At 41.8% G+C, this 23,241-nt stretch overlaps 1 long non-coding RNA gene across 1 annotated transcript in view; it reads right to left on the minus strand.

Annotated features, from left to right (window-relative positions):
- LOC141990187 (uncharacterized) overlaps nt 1-3,825 on the minus strand; it is a 63,742-nt gene extending 59,917 nt beyond the window's left edge. The window contains exon 1 of the long non-coding RNA XR_012640103.1: nt 3,357-3,825. This is a non-coding gene — a long non-coding RNA (uncharacterized LOC141990187). The remainder of the gene's footprint in view (nt 1-3,356) is intronic.
- Between the last annotated feature and the right edge of the window lie 19,416 nt (nt 3,826-23,241).

A 23,241-nucleotide genomic window follows, 5' to 3' on the forward strand; every position in this document is an offset into this window, starting at 1 on the left:
ATGATTTAAAAAATAAATTTAAAAAAATGAAGAGTTAGATTCTGCTGTGCAATTCTGAGGAGGGCTCTGTGGTAAATCGCATGACTGCAAAATTGCAGAATCCTGAGCTTTTAAAAATATATAAAAATAAAACTAAAAAAAGTAGATATGTTCTTTCATCAAACAAAGAAAGACTATTTGTTGGCAGACTGAGGTGGAGGCATGCACTGCATTACAAAATGGAAAATAAGGAACACTGGTCTAGTCATTTTACCATGTTAGCATAGTCCTCCTTTTACTCAATATCGTGATACTTGCCTGCTTTATCAAACTCCTGCATACTGATTGGGGCTGCAGATGCATAAATTAGCTATGAAGATTTTATAACCCAGAGAGCCCCATTTCCTTTACTAAGACTGGGTACAGATTTGTCTATTTTTTAAAATGAAAAGCATTATAAAATAGATACCAGGCATTTTTGTTGTTATGACAATTTGGCATCTTCTGAGCAAATGTATTTACTTACTATATATACACATCTTCAAGCTGTCAAGTAATTGGACAACCACTGCCCTTTCCTCATGTTACAAGTTTGATTGAAATGGCATAGGCCAGATGCCCAGCTCTCTCACAGATTCTTTAATTAGAGGGTCTCCTGAACCTCGGAACCACTAGAATTTTAAAAAAAGAGCAATTAACACTTTTCTAGGGCCCCTTTCATCCATCTGTCACAGCACAGGTGAAAAAAAATATGATAATGGATCCTTTCTAAACAAAATGTTGGACTGTGTGTGCTCTCTTCCATTCAGTACATCAATAACATCCCCTCCTCCTCCTCCGGAAAAAAAGCCTCTAGGTTTTCTAATATGCTAACTACATAGTACATTGTCTTGGGGAGAAAATCATGTGAAAGCTACACAGACAGGAACAACATGTTTTTAATCACCCCTATTTCTATCAGTCAGGAAAGCCTCACAATTATATAGCTCAGTTTGCCAGATACAAGGGCTTGACATGTGAGGGCATTCCATTCCTCATCCACACATACACACCCCCACCCCACCCACAGCCACACTCAGTATCAAATAAGATCTGTTATCAGCCTTAGTTAGATCATAATGAAATAATTGCAGGACTCAACTGAGGGTGACTGCAGCATATCAAGGTGAATTAATTTTCCCACCACAGCAGGGCATGTCAGATGTGGCCATGAGCAGGTCAATCTGTTATTTGGGGGGGATGTGTGAAAGAAGTTGACTAGATTTCAGTACAAAATTGCAAAGGGTATTGGGATTGCTTATGAAGAAAAGACTGTTTGTGTCTCAATAATTCTGTAACATTTAAAAGGTAGACAAAAAGTAAAGTAAAATGGAAATAACTTACATACATAAGGGATGGGGAAAAAAATCCCAAAGCACTTTAGAAACTTCAGCAGAGATCCACACCGTTCACAGTCAAATTCATGCCACAGAGAAGGCTGAATGTTTTTAATTAGGGCCCAGGGGCCAGGGCTAGAAAGTTAGAGGCATATGCTTCTCTTGATCTACAATGGAACTCCTACCCACATCAATGAGAGCTTTGCACAAAGATCAAATATGGCTCAAGGAGGCATTTTGGATCCAGACCAGCTTTATGGTTCAAGGTTTGGATGTGAGGCCAAAATCAAGGCTAAATTTAGGGGTTATCAAAAAATCCAGTTATTTTTCACAGGAAATTTTGGGGAATTATTTTTTCAAAATTTCCTGTGAATGTTTTCACTTGTTTTGTTTTTGATGGAAAACAAAAACTGGGGAGAAAAAGTTTTAAAGCCATTTTTGATTTTAAAAATGGTTTCAGTAAAATATTTTCAGTTTTCAAAAGCTAAAAACTGAACTTTACCAAAATGCAATGATTTGTACTGTCAAATTTTAAGTTTACAGTTTCTGATTTTTCATGGAAAAATAATTTCAACCAAAATAAAAAATTTCCATGGAAAAAATTCTACTGGTGCTACTCCATGGCTGTTCTCATAGTAGTTATCTACACGTAGAACAGGAAATGAATATGGTATCTCCAATACTATGGCACAGCAATATTTGGTAAAGGTTAAATTTTTGAACAGCTGCTGCAGAAAAAAAATGTCGTCTCTGCGCGAAGCAGTCTAGAGCTAGGTAGCAGTTTACAATCCAGGTATGATGGTTTGAAAACAGTCATTTGAGCTGAGGGAGACTCAACTTTCTTCAACTCACAGAAATTCTATGCCAATGCCCATTGTAGTCATTAAAAGGAAATAATGTCTTGCCTCAAGAAATGGAAAATGCTGGTGAAGAAGGTCACCAGCTATTGCAAACTATTAAAGGGGGTGGGAGGGGGAAGAAAAACTATGTGGGTCCCAGCAGAATCACAGGATGAGGATAAGATTAGATACTTAACCATGGTGCTTCTAACTCAACATGTACAGGATTGCAGTGATTATCAAAAATTGGCATTAGGAAGAAACTTTGCCTACCCCCCCGCCCATTTTCCTCCTGAGTCTAGAACAAGGATGACCCCTTAGGATCAATGGGGTGATGTGTGCTGTATCAATTGCCTGTGAGTGGGTGGTGGTGGTAGGGCATAGTACCACTGGTGGTGTATTTTCCTTCCCATCTTCTCTTTCCTTGTTCCCATATAAATTAGAGCACTGGAGGGGGTGCTTGGAAAGAAGAGAGCGTGAAGGTGGAACAGTATTCTGGCTTCTCTTATTTAAGGAAAAAATCAGATTAGGGAAAAAATCAATGAATATAAATCCCTTCTTTATTTATACAGGTTTAACCAGTAAAAGTAAGTTTGAACCCAAAGCTTGAAGCTCGAATTAAAAGAGCAAACAGACTCAAGTACCTAAAACACCCTTAATTATTCATCTGTCTTTTTTTTTTTAAGCAACATTCCCAGTCCAGTCACCTGAGAGGATCCAAACAGCCACTTAACCAGCTGGGATGAGGATAAGTGATAATCAGGCACCCTTGCCTCAATCCCCATCCTTAGTATCAAGCATTGGGGATGCTCTTCTCATGTACATCCTCACTGGTAGCCCTACAGAGAGCAGGATCCTCCTCCACTCTGGTAAGGGCTCTTCAGCCTCCAGAAGTACATTCAATCTGCACACTCCACAGCATGCCAGTGAATCTTTTAATAAACTTTAAGATTAACATCTGTCGGTTTACTTCGTCATAGACTGTTGGCTCATCGGGGTGCTGCCATTAAGTTTATTTTTTTCAGACACAGGACTATTCTTATCTATCTAATGATAGATCCTCCTCCCGGAGCCAAGGTCTGATAATATTGAGGCACATTAGTAGAGAGAAAGATCAGGAAACAAGTCAGTCTGCATACAATATTCATTAACACGACTTTACCTTGTGAGCCAGGCTAGCAGGAGAGGCACTGACAGCTCTCCCTTCATGAAGAAGGAGAGGAGGAAGAGAGGATAGTGAAGGGAACTCTTATCCTTCCCACTCCCTGTATGGTACCAGGTCCTTCCCACTCTCTAGCCCCCACATGCTTTGCCTCAGACTAAGATGCTGGCTTCTTTCTTCTACACAGTACTCCAGCTTTTCAGGGAGAACAAGACAGCACAGTCTGAGGCAACACGTAGTGATGCCTCATGGAAAACACTGAATCAGACTATTTTTAGAGTCAGTTCTGTCTCCTGTATATTTTCAGGTTGTTCTCTTCTATGTCTCACCATTTGAGAAGCCTATTAGCTCTGATAGATTCTATTAACCCTTAAGCCTGCCTCTCACTTCAATCTTCCAGGCATTGTGGGCCTCCCTCTCAGTGCATGTTGCTGACAGGGAAAGATACAAAGTGTCAGATTCTCATCCCTGACTCCCCCATAAAGCTTCTGAGGATGTCCCCAGCAGCTCCATGACAGAACTGGGGATGGGGAGGTGTGGGACAGAAATAGCAAGGTTTGAAGGGCATGCAGTGTACAATGTGATCTGATCCCCAGCTGTCACAGCAGTCCCTGTTGGCATAACTCAAAGCAACCTCTAGGCTGCTTTAAATTACATGAAGGGCCATTTTTCCCCTGGGCACTCCAGCATCAGGGGAGCAGAAAGGTGACTGAGGCACCATTTCCTCCCGCTGTTCTCCGTTGACTCTCTGGGCAAAGTTCAGTTCTTCTGGCTTGTTTTCCATTACTCCCACGTGCCGCTCCCATGCCTGACCATAACACAGAGAGAGAGAGAGAGACCTTAAAAAGAGTAAAAATAAGACTACTCAGTTATAGCCTCTCACTGACAAAGGACACCACAGAAACATTGCTGTCTGTAGCTCTCCTTCTCCATGGTTTTATCATCCCACTCTTCCATCCTTCCCTCCCAGTGCCACTTTGTGATGTCTTACACACGGTTCTCTTTGATTTAGACTGTAAGACCTTCTGGGCAGAGACTTTATCTTCCAATGCAAAGTGCTTCTCTTCACAATATAGCTCAGTCTGTCTCTTTGTTACTTACCGTTCTCCCTCCTCTCGGACTAACTCAGCCTCTTAATTTTCTATCTGACATAAATCCTCCCTTCAAAAATGATTTACATTGTTGGAGGGCTTGAAGCTACAGTAGTTGAAGTTTTCTATAAGTGGCACGAATGCTGATTGCTAATATGCGTTAATTGCTAATATCTGTGTTCGGTAGGTTCCTGCAATATGTATTATATCACATTAGCTAGCTATGATCCCATGATACCAGATCTTAACTATTTGTGGGAGAAGTTAGTGTTCCTCAAGAAAGTATCATTTGTTTAATTAGCCTATATGAACTATCTAAATCTGGGGAGTGAAGAGAGCATCCATCCAATGTGACAGGCTGTCAAAAAGAGGCAAAGCAAGTATTGTCTCTCCTGTTGTAAATTTCCCTTACAATCAGTCTCATTAGATAATAATCTGAACAATATCAAACTAAAGGGAATTCTGGACCTGATCCAAAGTCCACTGAAGGCAACAGGAGTATTTCCATTGACTTCTGCAGTCTTTGCAGCAGGTTCTCATCTAGGATTAGGACATAAAGTTGCCCCTTTTGCCCAATAGTTAGACAATATTCAGGGCCACGTAGGATTGAATGGCTTCAGAGGCTGCCAGGGACTCACGCAGCCAATGCCAGAGCCAGCCCAGGGTGGGGGATCCCCAGAAAACCCAGGTGCTGCAGAAAGGGGAGAGTGCTCTCTCACCTCTGAATCGGTGTCAATCCCAGAACCCCTCAGTGCTCCTACAGCTCTGCTGGTGCCCCCACAGGTCTGCGATGCCAACCCTGGCTCCCCCCAATAGCTCTGGTGGTGCCCCTCACTCCTGACCCGCAGCCCCCTGTTTACCCCAGCCCGGCCGGTGCCCCTCACTCCTGACCCGCAGCCCCCTTCTAGCCCAGCCCTGGGCTCCTCCCAATAGCTCCCCCCAATAGTAGGATTGTTTCAGTCAGGAAGAGAAATCCATGTCACTACTCAGGTGTATTATTTGGTGTAATCTGGTTTATTTACAGTCAGTTATGCACAGTCCTGTTTCCCTGTACACAGTAAGAACAAACAATTTCCATGCAGTTTCCAAGCTTAGAAATCTCAAAGCCCACTCCCATGAGCTCTGTGCCCAGAAAGCTCTGTCCCTCTGCTTCCTCTCAGGGTCTTGCTCACAACTGCTTCTCCAGGCTTCCTGCTGGTTTCTATTACTAACACACAGGCAAAAAACGCTATCCTAGCCCCTGTATTTGCAACTAGGGAAACCTCTCAGCCCACATGACATGACTTGCTCTGAGCTGCCATGTGCAGTCCCTCTGTTGTTTGTAGCTAGTTGTCATTGATATAAAGGGGCTTGACTGTTTCTTCTGTTGAGCCCAACACAGAGTCCTTAGCACACCCATTGGCTTTAATGAGCTCTGCCCCTGTCTTTGGGCCAAAGACTCTCTTGATGGCGGCCGTTATCCTCTTTCAGCCTAACAGAGAGCCAAGGTGGGTGAGGAAATATCTTTTATTGGACCAACTTCTGTTAGTGTTAGCCTAACAGTAATTTAGAGGTGACCACAGGCAGCTTCTGTTTACTCCCTGTGATACCAACAGCATAGCTTCTACCCAGCTTTTAGAGGGCGGAGGATATATATGCACTTGAGCTATGTCTTCAAAGCCAAAATATGCATGTTTTACATTGAGATAACAAATGTGTGTTAGCTGGTTTGCTTTGAAATCCACATGGAGATAAGACACAGACAGTTTTTAACCACGATGTAGCAAGGCGAGGTCAACACTTAAACCCCCTACCCATAGTTGAACTCACCTAGCTACATTGCGGTAAACATTACAGAGTAATGTAATGTTTACTGCAAGGTACTGCCTGCACTGGAGTTTTTCAGACAGATTACTCAAACACATTAATGATGGCTCTGTAAAAACATTCCTTTTTTGGAGTGAAGACAAAGCCTTAGTCTGACTAAGTGGCCGTCTCCACTCTGAGGGTGTCTGCCCACTCCTTTTGCCGCTTCTTCCCCATACCCTCCAGCACCACTAGCAGGCTGTATGCTAAGTCCTAGAAAACTACTGCAAAAATGTTCTTGTAACAACTTATGGTTTAAATTAGGCAATTAAAAATGTGTCCCGAGATCAAGGACAAACTGGGGCCTAGTAAACTTTATTCAGTGCTGGACTGCATTGCCAACTTGCAACGCCTGAGGGGCATACCTAATTTGTTTAATATGCAGCAGCTACCTATGGGCTAGATTCTCTGCTGTGTCGAGTTTATGCAGGAAGCTGCCAGGGCTCTGGATACCGGTAAGGTATGGCAAACCAATTTTATGTTTCTCTCAGCCTTCAGTATAGCGTGTTTGTAGAGGGTAGACTTGCTGCTGGTGCTCCCCTTTGTGGCTGGGTATGGTGGACCAGCACGGTCTTCTCTAGTTTGAGCTAATGACACTACCACACCCTGCCAATGGTTGCTTCAATCCTATCGTCTCTCCTCTCATGACTCGGCCCCCCTGCCAGGTCATGTTTTAGTCCCATGCCTTCCAGAGTCACCGAAAAACCAAAAAATAATAGTCCAATTTCCTTACAAAAGGTCTTCATCCCCGACTTTGGGGCCTATGTTCCACACACCCTTCTCTCAGGGCTCTCAGTCACCCTTATTTCCTGCTCAGCGTCCTCATGCCGCCTTACCAGTCAAGTCCAGTCCAGTCCAAGGACTCAAGAACAGGCAGTCAAGGTTCACACCAAATTCTTTGCAACCTTCTCCCTCAACTTCTTCCTACCAAGCCAGTCATCAGGCCTGTCCCACAGCCTCTCTAAATTCACCCTTCTTTCAGGGCCAGGACTCACAGGGCTCCCACCTGGAATTTCCCAATAAAGTCCAAAACAAAAGTGCAAACTTAAATCCACTTCTGCCCACCTTGGGCTTGACCTTTCTTGCCGCTCTGTTCCTCAGCTGAATGCTTCCAGGGTTCTCCTCTTGATGTCCAGATCCTCCCCTATTATCTGGGCTCATCACCACCAAAGCCTGCTCCACCTTCGGTCGCTGCTTTGTGTCTGTCCTGGCCTCCTGCTAAACTTTTTTTCACCTAGGAGAAGGTCCCAGGGCTAGCTCTCCCCCTGGGCTTCCTCCTTAACCCTCTATATCTATACTATTTAGTCCCAGAGAATGACTGAAGAGTTCCATTCTGTCTCCCTGCAGTCACCCTTGTGGTCCAGACATCCTGCCTTTATAGCCATCATCCAGCTCCCCTCCCAGATGGGATTCATCTTTAACTGGTGCTGGCTCCCCCGCCAGGGACAGCCAGGTGAGTTAATTGGCCTCTCAGGCCCACTTCAACCCTTTTAGAGCCAGGATGGGGTATATACCCTATTACAATGTTCTGCAAGTCCTGTAGATTAAAACCAGGTACTCCTGCTAAATGCTGTCTTTGAAGAGCTGTATGCAGTGTTGTTGTATCCATGTTCATCCCAGATTATTAGAGAGACAAGGTGGGTGAGGTAATATCTTTTAATAGAAACTTGTCTCTCTCACCAGGAAAAATTTGGTTCAATGAAGGGTACTACCTCAACTATCTCCTCGGTCTTTCAAAAGTCATTTGGTTAAATCTATCAACCTTTGCAAGGTATTAACATTTCATATAACTGCTGTTTGTGATAGGACTACAAAAGAAAGATGAAACACTTGCTTTGCTACCATGAGTTAAGGTTCTGTACTGCCATAAGTCCTATTTGCATAAAGATATCCTATATAGAGAGACTTCATATAGCTATGCTTGTCAGTCATCTTGCCGCAGCTTTTTTGTGTAGTTCTACCTTCCATTCATTGTTATCTTTGAAAACTCATGGTGATCGGGGGGAGGTCTCAGATGACTGGAAAAAGGCTAATGTAGTGCCCATCTTTAAAAAGGGAAGAAGGAGGACCCTTGGAACTACAGGCCAGTCAGCCTCACCTCAGTCCCTGGAAATATCATGGAGCAGGTCCTCAAGGAATCAATTCTGAAGCACTTAGAGGAGAGGAAAGTGATCAGGAATAGTCAGCATGGATTCACCAAGGGAAGTCATGCCTGACTAATCTAATTGTCTTCTATGATGAGATAACTGGCTCTGTGGATGAGGGGACAGCAGTGAATGTGTTGTTCCTTGACTTTAGCAAAGCTTTTGACACGGTCTCCCACAGTATTCTTGCCAGCAAGTTAAAGAAGTATGGGCTGGATGAATGGACAATAAGGTGGATAGAAAGCTGGCTAGATTGTCGGGCTCAACGGGTAGTGATCAATGGCTCCATGTCTAGTTGGCAGCCGGTATCAAGTGGAGTGCCCCAAGGGTCGGTCCTGGGGCCGGTTTTGTTCAATATCTTCATAAATGATCTGGAGGATGGTGTGGATTGCACCCTCAGCAAGTTTGCAGATGACACTAACCTGGGAGGAGAGGTAGATATGCTGGAGGGTAGGGATAGGATACAGAGGGACCTAGACAAATTGGAGGATTGAGCCAAAAGAAATCTGATGAGGTTCAACAAGGACAAGTGAAGAGTCCTGCACTTAGGAGGGAAGAATCCCATGCACCGCTACAGACTAGGGACGGAATGGCTCGGCAGCAGTTCTGCAGAAAAGGACCTAGGGGTTACAGTGGATGAGAAGCTGGATATTAGTCAACAGCGTGCCATTGTTGCCAAGAAGGCCAATGGCATTTTGGGATGTATAAGTAGGGGCATTGCCAGCAGATCGAGGGACGTGATCGTTCCCCTCTATTCGACATTGGTGAGGCCTCATCTGGAGTCCTGTGTCCAGTTTTGGGCCCCACACTACAAGAAGGATGTGGAAAAACTGGAAAGAGTCCAGCAGGGGGCAACAAAAATGATTAGGGGACTGGAACACATGACTTATGAGGAGAGGCTGAGGGAACTGGGATTGTTTAGTCTGCGGAAGAGAAGAATGAGGGGAGATTTGATAGCCGCTTTCAACTATCTGAAAGGGGGTTCCAAAGAGGATGGTTCTAGACTGTTCTCAGTGGTAGCAGATGACAGAACGAGAAGTAATGGTCTCAAGTTACAGTGGGGGAGGTTTAGGTTGGATATTAGGAAAAACTTTTTCACTGGGAGGGTGGTGAAACACTGGAATGTGTTACCTCGGGAGGTGGTGGAATCTCCTTCCTTTGAAGTTTTTAAGGTCAGGCTTGACAAAGCCCTGGCTGGGATGATTTAGTTGGGGATTGGTCCTGCTTTGAGCAGGGGGTTGGACTAGATGACCTCCTGAGGTCCCTTCCAACCCTGATATTCTATGATTCTACTTACAATCAATATTGCCACCCTTAAAGCTATGAAAGCAACACACTTCATTCCAAACTCTTTGTTTTTACTATTCTACATACATATTTTCCATGTTCACTGAACTACCCTGTATGCAATATATTTTTATAAAGGTTTCCAATTAAATATCACTAACTCAGCCTTACCATCTAATTTTTTACTTAACTTCAAAGGCAATGAAGCAACTTCTACACCAAATTAATTAAGTCTATTATCACTTAAAGAAATCCAGTTAATTCTGTCAAGCCTCGCAAATGACATAAAAATGTTGGTTTGATATCAACAACTTAAACTGTATTTAAAATGGCGGGGGGGAAGTAGAAATAATTAATTGTGCAGCACAAATCTGCCCAATATGGAGTGCCGTGCATGGCTGGTTTTCCAATAAACTGATCTGTTTTCGTGGTTACACTATTCTTGATGTCACCGTACATCAGGGTGTTGCAAAAGGAGCACAGTGAAAAATAAACAATGGGACTAATATGAAAAGTTAAGTGAGCGGAGACAGGAGAATACCACCAAAAGTTAGGAAAACTAATGTGGACCATTGAAGAGAAAGTGAGATTTTATCATTGTGTCAAGAGGGAGCAGGAATGGGCTGATTGAAAAGTATTGTAATATTTTTTCCTGTAAAAATGTGTTAATGGTGTTATTAAAAAAAAATAAGAGGGAGAAAACCAGGGGAAATAAATGTTGTATTGGCCTGTATTTACATGTTAAAACACGAGAGAGAGAGAGAGACAGAGATTCCCCATCTGTAAAAATAGGGATAATAATACTGACCTCCTATGTAAAGTGTTTTGAGATCTGCTGATGAAATCTGCCATATAGTAGCTAGGTTTTATTTATTTGTTTATGTAAAGCAGGGACTCAGCCCAAATCAGGAGACCCTTACACTGCCCTGATAACACCAGGGCTCTGCTTGGGATAAGGGATATACCTGCACCAGTCTGGCTGCAAGACTGAGGCCCAAATTACTTTTTCTTATATTACAAATTGGGGAGAAATAGGTGATGGTATTCTCTTACCTGCACTCATTACTCAAATTCCACTCACTAACGCTCTGCCCATCCATAGGCTCAGATAATATAGGAATGGGCAGATGTCACCAGGATGAACACACAGAGCAGGAGAGAAGCAAATTTCACCCATTGGAGAGTAGTTAGCAAATTAAAGTAGCCCTCTGTTTGGTGAAAATCTGCAAGGGATGGTGATCACCTCAGACCTGCTGATTCTGATGATGCCTCTGCCAGCTGCCCACCTAATGCTGGTCAGCAGCACCCATGGTGATGGCTGGCGGCAAAAGCACTATCTGAGTGGAGGCTTTCATGCACAGTCTCACCAGCAGTGCTTTTGATTGTTGCTGCTGCCGGCTCTGATCAGCTTGTGGCACACAATGGGAACAGGCAGGAGGCACGATAAGATCATGGTCAGAAGGGCACCAGTACACCTTCTGGGTGCATTACAAGTGGCTCTGTACACCAATATATCTCTACGCTAATCAAGAAACAAGGCCCAAATCCCACCTAAATCAGAGGCCTGACTCTGTAAATACTTACCAAGCATGCATCCAGATCCTCGCATGGTGTCAAATCGGCATTACTCTATTTACTTCAACTAAGCTATAGTGATTTACATCAGCTGAGGATCTGGACCACTGTGTTGACTCCAGAGGGGCAGACCCATTAAAGTGAATGGGACTACCCCAGATAGTAAGCACTACTCCTGGTAGGAAGTGTTTGCAGGATTTGGCTCATGTTTTTTCATCTTTTTATGTTTTTTCATCTTTCAGGCAATATGCAATCCTCCGCCAGTGTGCCCATACTTACTAATTTTTACCTTTATACCTTTCAGGAATATTTAAACAAAATGCAAATAGAACCCACCTGCTGAGTGTGTGTTATATCCCCCTCTCTGTCATGGTTCCACAGAGGATATTAATCTGCTACAGCCCCAGCTCAAGTTGTAGCACCTTCTCTCTGGAGGCCCCTGGTTCAAGCCCTGTATGTCAGCTAAGATCACAGCGGTCACACAAATTTCTCTCTTCTCTATGTATTGTACATACCTGATCCCAAGTCCTTTTGAAGTCAATGGGAGTTTTTCCACTGGCTGCCTCGGTGCCCATACAATGAAAAGGAATATATCACTTAAACAACATGGGCCAGACTTTCTCCCCCAGTTCCATCACCTTTGCACTGCCTGAATGGCACAAAGAGGATGCAATCTGGCCACAACTGGCCAGTGGAGAATTCCCCTGGCAGAAGGGAATTCTCAAGTGGCATAAAACTAGCAGAGCTAGCTCTTATGCCTACTGATCCCCCATTCCCTTCCTGGCATGACAGTCATGATGTGGAAAGATGGGGAGGCACGCTGGGGGCAGAGAGGGTGAGAGAATCGGCTTGACTCTATTATGGCAGCTCCCCACTTGTGTATGTTCCCCTAGCTAGCTGTTGCAAATTAAATAAGTTCTCGCGTATGTCACTGAAGCTGGAGAATCAGGGAGATTTGAATTCCAGATCTGAAGTCCACTCCTGGAAAATGCCCTGGAAGCAACCCTTTCTGATTTGTTTGGGCAAATTCCATTTGTGCATGCAATGCAAATGTAAATGGTTTCCAAAATTGGTCCTTGTAGATTTAAAAGAATGCAATTGTTAGGAAGGGTCGTGTGTCATACAGCTCTTTCCCAGCATCACAATGCATTTTTGACCAGAGCATATTTTATCATAAAGTCCTAAATGGTATCAAAATTATTAATTCAGCCACCTCTAAACAAACCAGAAACAGATTCTGCAAAAGGGAAAAGGTTGCCATATATTAACTGATGCATAAAACATTTCTCTTTCAGAAATCTGTTTTGAATTTGTTCATTTGGTTTTATTAACTTTACAAGAGTTTTCTTTATCTAAGAAAAGAAATGTTGATGTTTTCTCACATTGTCCCTGCACTGTAAGGTCTCAATCCTGCAAGCAAGTGCTTAGCTTTACACATATGAGTAGTCCATTAAAGTCAATGGCATTATAGACATATGTAAACTTAAACATATGATTAAGTCTTTGCAAGATTAAGGCCTAAGATATGTATCCACTGCAATTCTCTGAATAATAATGTTCTGAATATTTAAGGAAAATTACTATCTTTCCTTATACTTAATCTAGAACACTCACAAATATTATTATTGTTTAAATCAACTCAAAGCCATTAGAAGAGCTAAAGAGGCAGCATCTAATCTGATTTCCAGTCTACCAGACATGCAGCCCTTCATTATAATAAATAATAAATAAAAGATAAGGACCACTGTCAAAAAGTTCATCAAAAGCTGGAAAAATCACATAGTGAATCCGTCAGTCAGCCGTGGTGGACAGGGTCATGTAAATGAAAGGGAAAAGAATATACAGCATATAGACTATACTTACATGCTAATAAAAACCAGCCAGGCACAAATGTATATGCACAAGACTGAACAATTTGTCACTCTGGACTATCATGGTTGCCCCCCTACCTACTGTATCAATGCCAGTGTTCAAAATAGTCAGAAAGGAGTTCACAGGAGCTGTATGCCAGCACATGTGTTTTTCCAGCTGGAGCCGAGTTTTGGACCAGCTTCTGAATTCTAGTTTAAATTTCTTACTGTTTCACTAGAGCAGGAAAAAATAACATGATGCAAAAACTGAAAAACTGAAATAAAAAAGTTGAAGGGAAATTAATGTTGGAAAGAGACCTAGAAAACAAAGCAGTGAATTTGAAGGTCTTATTGAATCTATTCTGCTGCGCTCACTCCTTCTTTTCCGTATTTGCCTCTTCTGCACTTTACTCCCTGCCAGCGAAGCTCTGCAAGAGTCCCCAGGATTTCTCTGCCTCCCCATGATGTGCTGTCCCATTCACACCTACAATGCAACATTACGCAAGTCCCCCTGCTTTTTCTCTTCTCCCTATGATCCATTCCCCCAGCTCTGAGCTTCGCTTGGTAGGAGTGCTGTTATTGGTTTTCCTGACCTACACACTTTGTGCACTGTGTACTGCTGAAATTTTAAAAACGCTCTGCATCACTTCAGCCTTTTGACAGCACTGTTTTAACTGAGCCTTGCTCTCTTCAAATCTAATCATTCAATATTGTGCAAGTGCTTATTTAAAAAAAAATAGTTTGAATCCCTCTCTAAAGTTTACAGCCATCTACTTGATGCATAATCATTTCAAATGCTGCAGCACTTCACATTTGGTTAAAACCACTTCAGTTTAGAAGTGATTAGAGGTTGAAGATTTGTAGTTTAAAATTTAAATTAAACTGTTTAAAATTATTGGAGTACTTCACACATTTAAAGCAAATAATTTTTCTTTTTACATACAGATCAGGATTCTCAGTAGATGTCTAGCAGAGCTGAGCCAGATAGTGTAAAATAATCAGGAACCGGGATTCAGATTTAAGGCTTTCAAACCACAATACCTGGTAAAAGAATGTTTGTTAAAATGATCACATTTTCACAACAGCAAGGACTGCAAAAATATCCATAAGACATGTAAAGAAAGAGATGCAGGAATGTATAATCATGGTTTAAGCCTTATGCTAAAATATTAACCCATAGATCATCTGTAACCAAAGTCATACATTTATAAAGTGCACTGCCTACAGCAAGAAGCAAATAAACACCATGTAAACTTCACTTTAGTTTCACTTCAAACTTTCTGGAATTTAATGCTCAAGATAGGTAAGACAAATTAATAGATGTTGGACAGGCAAGACAACAATAAATCCGCATTCTGTCTTGAGTTTTATTTTGCCTCCCAACCCACACGCACACCCTTCTGTTGCCCTCCCAAAATTACACAATGCATCCCCACTATCAACAAAGCTGTGAATTTACACTGCACAACTCCTTAGCTGTAGCTGCCCTGTAAACCAGCCTGCTATCTATTTTTGTAGAAGTGCATCCTTCATTCTTCTGAAATCAGTGTGTGTATGTGTGTGTTTGAGTGCCAAATTGCAGACCACAGTTAAAAGAAAACAAACAAAAGGAAACACAGTTAAAGGAAAAAGAGACCCCCCCACCTGCAATACCACACACACTCACGCAAGCAAACATTACTAATAGCAGTAATGAACTGATGGCTGCTGGGTACCACGGTGTAGCAGCGTGGCTACCCTGCTCCTAAAACAAAAGGGGTTAAAAGCAGCCCTGGAGAGGGCTGGGGATGGCTGATAGAGGAAACAGCCGCAGCTGGGCCACGCCCCAATCAGGCCCCAGCTGGCCTGTATAAAAAGGCTGTGAGCCAGAGGCCTAAGGACTTTCTCTCTAGGCTGGGTGAGAGCAGGGCCTGCCTGATAGAACAGACAGGGTACTGAGGGTGGTGCAGTGTTGGGGAAGGAGTAGGCTGAGCAGGGGTGCTCCAGGCTGGCAACTCCCCAGGCTGTAGGGCCTGGTCCAAGGCCCATAGAGGTACTGGGAGATAGAGGAAGGTAACAGGTCCAAACCCCCTGGCCTATGATGAGTGGGCTTTACACTGCTATCTGCCCCAGGGAGCGGGGGCTTGGTGATGACTGGCAGTAGCCCAGACTGAGGCAAGGTGGGGATAGCGGGTTGGGGATTCCCCAGGAAGGGGAGACCCAGAGGCAGAGTGTGGGGGTACTGCCAGGGGGCAGAACCCCAGAGAAAGGGGCACCAGGGTCTGTGAGGGATATGGGGGCCAGAGCTGTGCGGATCACCGGCCTGCAGAGGGCGCTCCAGGCTGGAAAAGAGCTAATTCCCAATGACCAGCAGGAGGTGCCACAGGGGTGAGTCTGTACTGCTTTACACATGGGCTTGTGTTTTGGCCTGTTAAGTCTGACAAAGCAAGTTGAAAAATAAAATACTTCAGAGTCTAATCACTAATAAAAACAGGCAATTCCAAGTTTGAAATCAGTTGGGAGGGACAGGAGGCAAAAGCTCCTCAGATATTTCAAAAACAAATCTTTGTTCCAGTTTTCCATCTCCCCAGGCAGGGTGCTCCACCCTATTAAAGAGCAGGCAAGCCTGCAAAAACAGTCCAGGTTCATTCCTCCTGAAACCTTTTGTTGTTCTTCCTCCGAATCAAGACATACCCTTCCCATTCTGCTCGTCTGAAACGTGTTTTGAGATGTCTTGGCTTTTTATTTAAATGACCATTATGTAGTAACTGGAAGCCTTTTTTTTCTCGACAATGGAAGATTGAGAGGAGAAAAGGCAACTTTCAGATAAATCTTTTACAAATTCCTTTAAAAAAATCTGTTGCAAATTACCACCTGCAATCAGTCTATTGATACTCTTCTATCAACCAAGACAGATCAAGGGCCTAATTCTCATTTACAATGAGTTTTCTTTATGCTGCTTTGACCCTCTTTCAGGCATCTTTATGCTGCCAGAGTGGTGTAAAGGAAAGGCAGTGTAAATGAAAATCAGGCCCATAATATATAGCAATGTTTTCCCATACCCATTCACAACATTTCCTGAAAAAGAAACTAGCTAAGGCAGAGCCCAGCAAACTACGCATCCCTCAAGTGATCATCACCTAACGTGCTGCGTTTCCCCAACAAATTGATCAGCCTCCACACACACCAATGGCAGATTGTAATTTGGCCTTCACTTCAGACCCCCAGACTAGCTTCTTTGTAGATAGGAGTCTCCATTCAAAGCTAAACAAAATCGGAGAAACTTTTTCCGAGTATCTGTGTGAGTGATGTACACTCAGCACTTGCTATTCAAATAGTTTATGATCTTTATATTAAAATGCCCTATTTGCCAAGTGCCTTGTTAAGCAGTGCTAGTCTTTGACACACACACTGAAATCTACCCCATATGTTAAAGTTATTGAACTGCAGTGAGCTTCCTGACAACAGTGCTCTGCTAATGCTGGTTTTGATTCCCCTGACATTAATCTTGGTAGGGCTGAGATGCTGTTAATACTTACTCCCTAAGCGAGGTAACCCCTTCAAAGGCTGACACACACCACCTCGCCTTGTTCATCAAATATATAATCTTACTAAATGCTGTAATCTTAAATCCCAACCTAGAATAACTAGCAGTGCTTACATTATCATTTTTCTTTAAAGTTCATCTAAAAGAAAAAACAACTATGATCTAGTAAGAATTCCAGATTTCAAAGACTGCACAATCAGAATTTAGGACCAATATCTTCTAGGTAAACCACAACAAACTGCTTATTAAGCTTTAACATTGATACAATCTAAGATTACTTGCTCCTTTCTCCCACTCCACCCACGCACATGTGCACACAAACAAACGCACACATGCAGCTTTCAGAGGGTCCCACTGAAATTTTAAGCATTCTATTTTTTTTCCATTTGACAACTTTGCATCCACAAAATATTAAATAGATAAAAAGGAGGGGACTCTGGCTACAGCAATGAAATGTAGGAGGAATTATAAAAATGGCCCTTCATTGCCAGTGCTACTCAATGTCTGCTCATTTTCTTGTGCCAATTGGAAGAACAAGATTAGAAGTGACTCTAATTCTTACCCAGACTTCAGGCCGGTGAAAGTCAAGTTAAAGAAGTAATGCTCTCAGTCTCTGGAGGGCAAGGGTACCAGTCACTTATTCCTTATGAACACTTGCTGACATGTGCACTAAGCATAAAAATAACAAAATTTATAAAGTGCACCCCCGCTGAAGTGCTCAGGGCACTATGCAGTATCATCAAAGCAATTTAAAATGCATTTTAAAACATAGAAAATAATGGACCACCCTCTAATAATAATAATTTTTGTTTATAAAATCATGGCAAGAACATTGGCTTAGTGCAAGCCACTCCCATGAAGTGCAGTGGAAAGATAAGGAGAAAGAAAGGAAGAAAGAATTCTCCTCCCTGGTTCTTGGTTCACAAATCTCATGGCCCACGAATGCTTGTTGGCTTAAAAAATACATAATGTATTTTTAATATAAAAGACTATTTCCTGCAATTCAATCATGGGTATATTAAAATTATGCCAGTACAATATGACTAACAAATTCCAGGCAGCTAATTAATTTCTATGTCTGTTTTGAACACTTGTTAGTCAATCTTAATGCTCTAATTTTCAAGACTTACTTTCCTAGCTTTTTCTACTCTATGTGAAATTTTGTATATAACAGTAATGTAGCAGTGGGTGGGTTGGTTGGTTGGTTATTTTATTTCCATTCTCATTCTGTATGTATGTGAAATTTCTAATTAACTTTTATTTAGGGATAAACAAGAGGAGTCTTTATAACTCTGTAAAGGCCAAAATTATCCCCGGTGTAGCTCTGTTAGTGTCAGCAGAGTTACATCTGGGAAAAAATTGTCTCTCTTTGTTTTAAAAGACCTAATGATATATAAATATATTGCCATGTATCTCTTGTGGTATAAGAGAGCTCTTTTACAAGTGGTATCAGTTAGAGAACTGGGAAGTTATTCTAATCATAATGTAACATAAGAAAACAATCTTATATCAGGGCAATACATAAGAATGGCCATACTGGGTCAGGCCAATGGTCCATCTAGCCCAGTATCCTGTCTTCCAACAGTGGCCAACGCCTGGTACTTCAGAAGAAATGAACAGTACAGGCAACCATCAGGTGATCCATCCCCTGTGGTCCACTCCCAGCTTCTGGCAGTCAAAGACTAGGGACACCCAGTGCATGGGGTTGCATACCTGACCATCTTAGCTAATAGCCATTAATGGACCTATGCTCCATAAATTTATCTAATTCTTTTTTTAAACCGATTATTAGTTTTGGCCTTCACAGCATCCCCTGTCAACGAGTTCCACTGGTTGACTGTACACTCTGTGAAGAAGTACTTCCTTTTGTTTGTTTTAAACTTGCAGCCTATTAATTTCATTGGGTGACCCTTGGTTCTTGTGTTATGTGAAAGAGTAAATAGCACTTCCCTATTCACTTTCTCCACACCATTCACGATTTTATAGACATCTATCATATTCCCCCTTAGTCATCTCTTTTCCAAGCTGAAAAGGCCCAGTCTCTTTAATGACAGGTTTCAGAGTAACAGCCATGTTAGTCTGTATTCGCAAAAAGAAAAGGAGTACTTGTGGCACCTTCGAGACTAACCAATTTATTTCTTACTCATCTTTGTTGCCCTTCTCTGTACCTTTTCCAATCCTAATATATCTTTCTTGAGATGGGCTGACCAGAACTGCATGCAGTATTCAAGGTGCATGTAGTAACTTACTATAAATCCTATATACTGTTGTTGATTTTAGGAAAAATTTTGGCCCAACACTTAATACAGGCAAATTCCTCCCTCCCTCAAACATATATATGTGCTGCAGTGACTTAATGTGTGTAAAGTTAAGCATGTGTGTAAGTCTTTGCAGGATCTGGGCCAAAGATAATATTCCTTGTACAAACTATTCCTTCTCGAAATAGGAACTAGTTGCTCAGGGAGATGTTACAGAAAGGCCAAAGCTAAATCGACATGGATCTGCACACAGCCCTGTGGGCACACCCTATTGTGCCCCTTCATAGCACCCATAATAGATGCTTTGAGGGTTAAGCTCACCATATATTTCCCAGAGAGGCGTCTTCTGCCATGTATTCTGTCAAGAGTGTCAGTTTATGTGCTTTTCCTCCATCATGTGTGGATGGGTCTGATTAGCCAGAATTGGCTTTTATCAGTACTAATAATGGACCAAGGGAGTAATGTCCAGATCTGAATCCTGAACAAAGTTAGGTGGAAGCTAGAAGTTTGAGGCTGAATCAGAGTTCAGGTTTGGGTTTTGAATCGACGGTGTCAAATCCTGGTCATTACACAAAGTAAAACTATTTCCCCATGCTTATTTTTCCCCCTACTGTTACTTACACCTTCTTGTCAACTGTTGGAAATGGGCCATCCTGATTATCACTGTAAAAGGTTTTTTGGGTTTTTTTTTTCTCCTGCTGATAATAGCTCACCTTAACTGATCACTCTCGTTACAGTGGGCATGGCAACACCCATTTTTTCATGTTCTGTGTGTGTGTGTGTATATCTTCCTACTGTATTTTCCACTGCATGCATTCAATGAAGTTGGTTTTCGCCCACAAAAGCTTATGTTCGAATAAATTTTTTAGTCTCTAAGGTGCCACAAGTACTCCTCGTTCTTTTTAATCTGTTCTCAGGAGATTTCATGCATTGTCAACTCTTCTTGTGAGTTTTCCACTGAGTTTGCCTTGCATCCCAACTCGATTCAGGAAAACAGGCTTTTTATGGTTTTACCCCAAACTCAGAACCACTGAAAGCACAGGTAGAGTGGGTTTGGGAGTTCAGATAGAAATATATACTTGCCGTAATGCAGAAAGGATACATCTGAAGTCCTACTTTGGACCCATCTCTAATTGATATTGAAAGAATATCAGATGTTCTAAGAGAGACACTTCTGCTGGGTCTGTGGGTGAGTCCCATGTTTCCTGTTCCATCTAAGTTTTTATATCTTTCCTATTGACATTGATTTAAAAAGCGGACTAAGGAGGTTTAGCCACACAAACGCCATTCTTATCAATGGGAGCTGTGTGGCCAAATGCCCTAATTTGCTCTGTTAATCTCAACTCATGTGTCTGAGCATCTGTTTATTTAGAGAGTTAACTCCCCAGAGACAGGGCTATGTCTTCTCCTGTGCTTTGGGCAACCCTGAGCACATTCTCAGCACTTAACAAATACATATATAATGGTTTATGACTGAGTGATTGGCTGATCGATTGACTGATTGATTTAGCACCATTAACTATACATATATAATACAGCAGACAAACTGTTCTGTTCAGGAATAGAACTGAAATTATTGTAATTAACTCACTACATATTTTGAAGCCTTTTTTTGTATAAAGAGTGCACCTTTTCAATTAGTAGATCTGCTTTGGTCCTTAAATTGTATTTTCCTCATTGAATTGCCTGGTTGTGTGCTCCCTTGCGCCTTTCATTGCTTATCATTATCATTCATTAATGTCTCAGTTGCTTTCCTTTGTCTGCTGCCCTTCGCCTGTTCACAAGAACTTTCTTTGCTAGTCAAATAAGTTATCCCACATATTTTATAATGTCTTGGTTTAGGCTTTACAAAAATAAAACGAGGAGGAAACCATATCTTCCAATGGCTTATTATAATTCAATATGACTGGCAAGTGTCATTTAAGAAAGATATACTGCACCTTTAATAAATTTAATCCATGTCTGATTACAGAGGAAGAAAGCTCCTTTTTAATCTTATAGGGTTGGAATATTGCAATAACTGTTCCATCTGATTTTAAAAATAAGATTTGCTAAAGGTCAGCATATCTCCTGGCCACATATGCAGCAACATTGAAATTTCCTTGGCCAGGGAATAAAAAGATTCTATCATTAAAAATGAAAGCGCGAGGACATCTTGCAAGCCCATAGGGTTTTTAGAAAGAGAAGGAGACATTTCGTTATCAACTAGCAATCACAAGATTTTTAAGCAATATCTCTAATCTGCTTCTCCCCCACCCCCGCTCCCCACAACCCCCCTTTCCTTTTCACATCAAGGTCTTTTTATCTTCCAATTTTGCATCTAAAGATGAGGTGAATGCCATTAGCTCAATTCAACCTCAAGTGTAGTCAGATGTGCCTGTGATTTCTGAAAAGCACTGTCTAAGGTCACATTAAAATGTATAAGAGCTTTTCTATTCCTGAGAAGGGGGCTTATTATCCATCCATGGTGTAAGGGAGTAATGTCAGTGGCCACAGACTTGGGTGAAAACAAAAGAGATACCAAGGTTTCCGTCTTTTGTCAGTGAGCCTCTCTGGCTTCCTTTCATTGCTGTCTGAAGCCTTGCAGACGGTGCCACAGGCTGTAAACTTAGGCAGCTTTGGGGGAGAGAAAAATAAGTTTGAAGGGTTTCTCCTTTTCTTAACCCTCGGCTTTTATATTTAACCCTTTTCATAAAAATTAAAAAAGAAAACATTGTTCCATGTTTAAATACATTTTTGCAATATTCATTTCAGTGCTGGAAAAGATTTGGACTTTAGTCATCCCAACCTTGATTCTGGAAAGACTCACATGCATGCTTAACTTTGAGCATGAGTAGTCCCCTTGACTATTCACATTAGGGTGACCAGATGTCCCATTTTTGGGGACTTTTTCTTATATAGGCGCCTATTACCCCCCACCCCCTGTCCCGTTTTTTCACAGTTGCTGTCTGGTAACCCTAATTCACATGCTTAAATTCAGTGCAGGATTGGGGCACTAGCAAGTACCAAAATAAACAGGGACTTAGAGTGCAGTTTTCACTTAACATGTCATTGTGGGTAAGTGTTTGTCAAATTAATGGGCATAATGTACATATTTTTCTGCAGTTCAAATAAGGAGCCAGACTTCACAGACAGCACAATTCATCGGTAAAAAAAAAAAAAAAATTCGCATTGAAAGTTCTGTTTATCTTTGATTAAAAAAAATTAGTAATGGTAGTAATGGAAATTCACTCCAACAATGGCCTTGCTAACTGACACAGCTTTCAAATATGTATTCATATCTTATTCAAAAAGGCATTTCAGGTGCTGGTTGTATTTTTTTTAGACAAGGTTCCTGTCTCAGACTATTGTGAGGGAATATTATAGTTTTAAGAACGTTTCCCTTCAGGGCCAAGTGCATGGCTGACTTACAGAAGTCTGATGTCTTTAAGAGACTTCAGGCATGCTCTTTCTACTGTACAACTCTGAACTGAACTCCCGTGACCTGGTACAGAAGATACGGTCTCCCAGTGATCACACCGCTGAAGTTTCAGGTAGGCCCTTTACTGGTAAAGCAAGAGATTATTTTCACAACTTTTACAGCCACTTGCCCTAAGGAATGGGCAAACCAAAAGAATGAGGCAGGGTTGTTTTTGTTGTTTTTTTTTTTTTAACAACTGGGCTGTGGTTCATCTTACCGAAGCACTTTAAACATAATCTAATTTACAAAGGTTGAGCCAAATGTATTTGTGGCATAAACTCTTTGAATGTTTCACCAGGAGTTAATCTAGTCCATAATTTTCCAGGCTGGTAAATTTTCTCATCTTGCAGCTGTAATGCCAGTTAAGTGACTCACTGTGATGAGATAATGTATTGACCTAATTATCATTGTAAACAATGAAGTTACCATGCAATTGGTGTACCTTGAAATGGCACACAAATTGGAGGGATAATTCCTGTCACCAGTGTGTGGATTGGATTTATTCAAAGGATAGCAGGTAGACATTTTGAATTTTTTGTATGAGCAGCAGTGTTGATAGTTTCTGGGATGCCTCTTTTCCCTTCCCCCATTACAGAAGCAGCCAAATTTTCAACCCTTGACTCTTAATTTGTGCACCCATTTTTGTACAGACACCTGAAAAGCCAGGAAAAGCAAGTGTGTGCCTGCTTGTAGCATACAAGCAGCTATTTGCATCTGCAAGTACAAATTTGCATTTGCAACAAATACATGTGCAAAAGTGGGCTACAAAACCAGAGAACTAGAGGCTGGTTGAAATGTGACCCTGGGCAGGCATGTCCCTATTTTTAGTAATTGTGGTTGATGATGACT

Source organism: Natator depressus, chromosome 6 (assembly GCF_965152275.1).
Source record: "Natator depressus isolate rNatDep1 chromosome 6, rNatDep2.hap1, whole genome shotgun sequence".
NCBI lineage: Eukaryota > Metazoa > Chordata > Testudines > Cheloniidae > Natator > Natator depressus.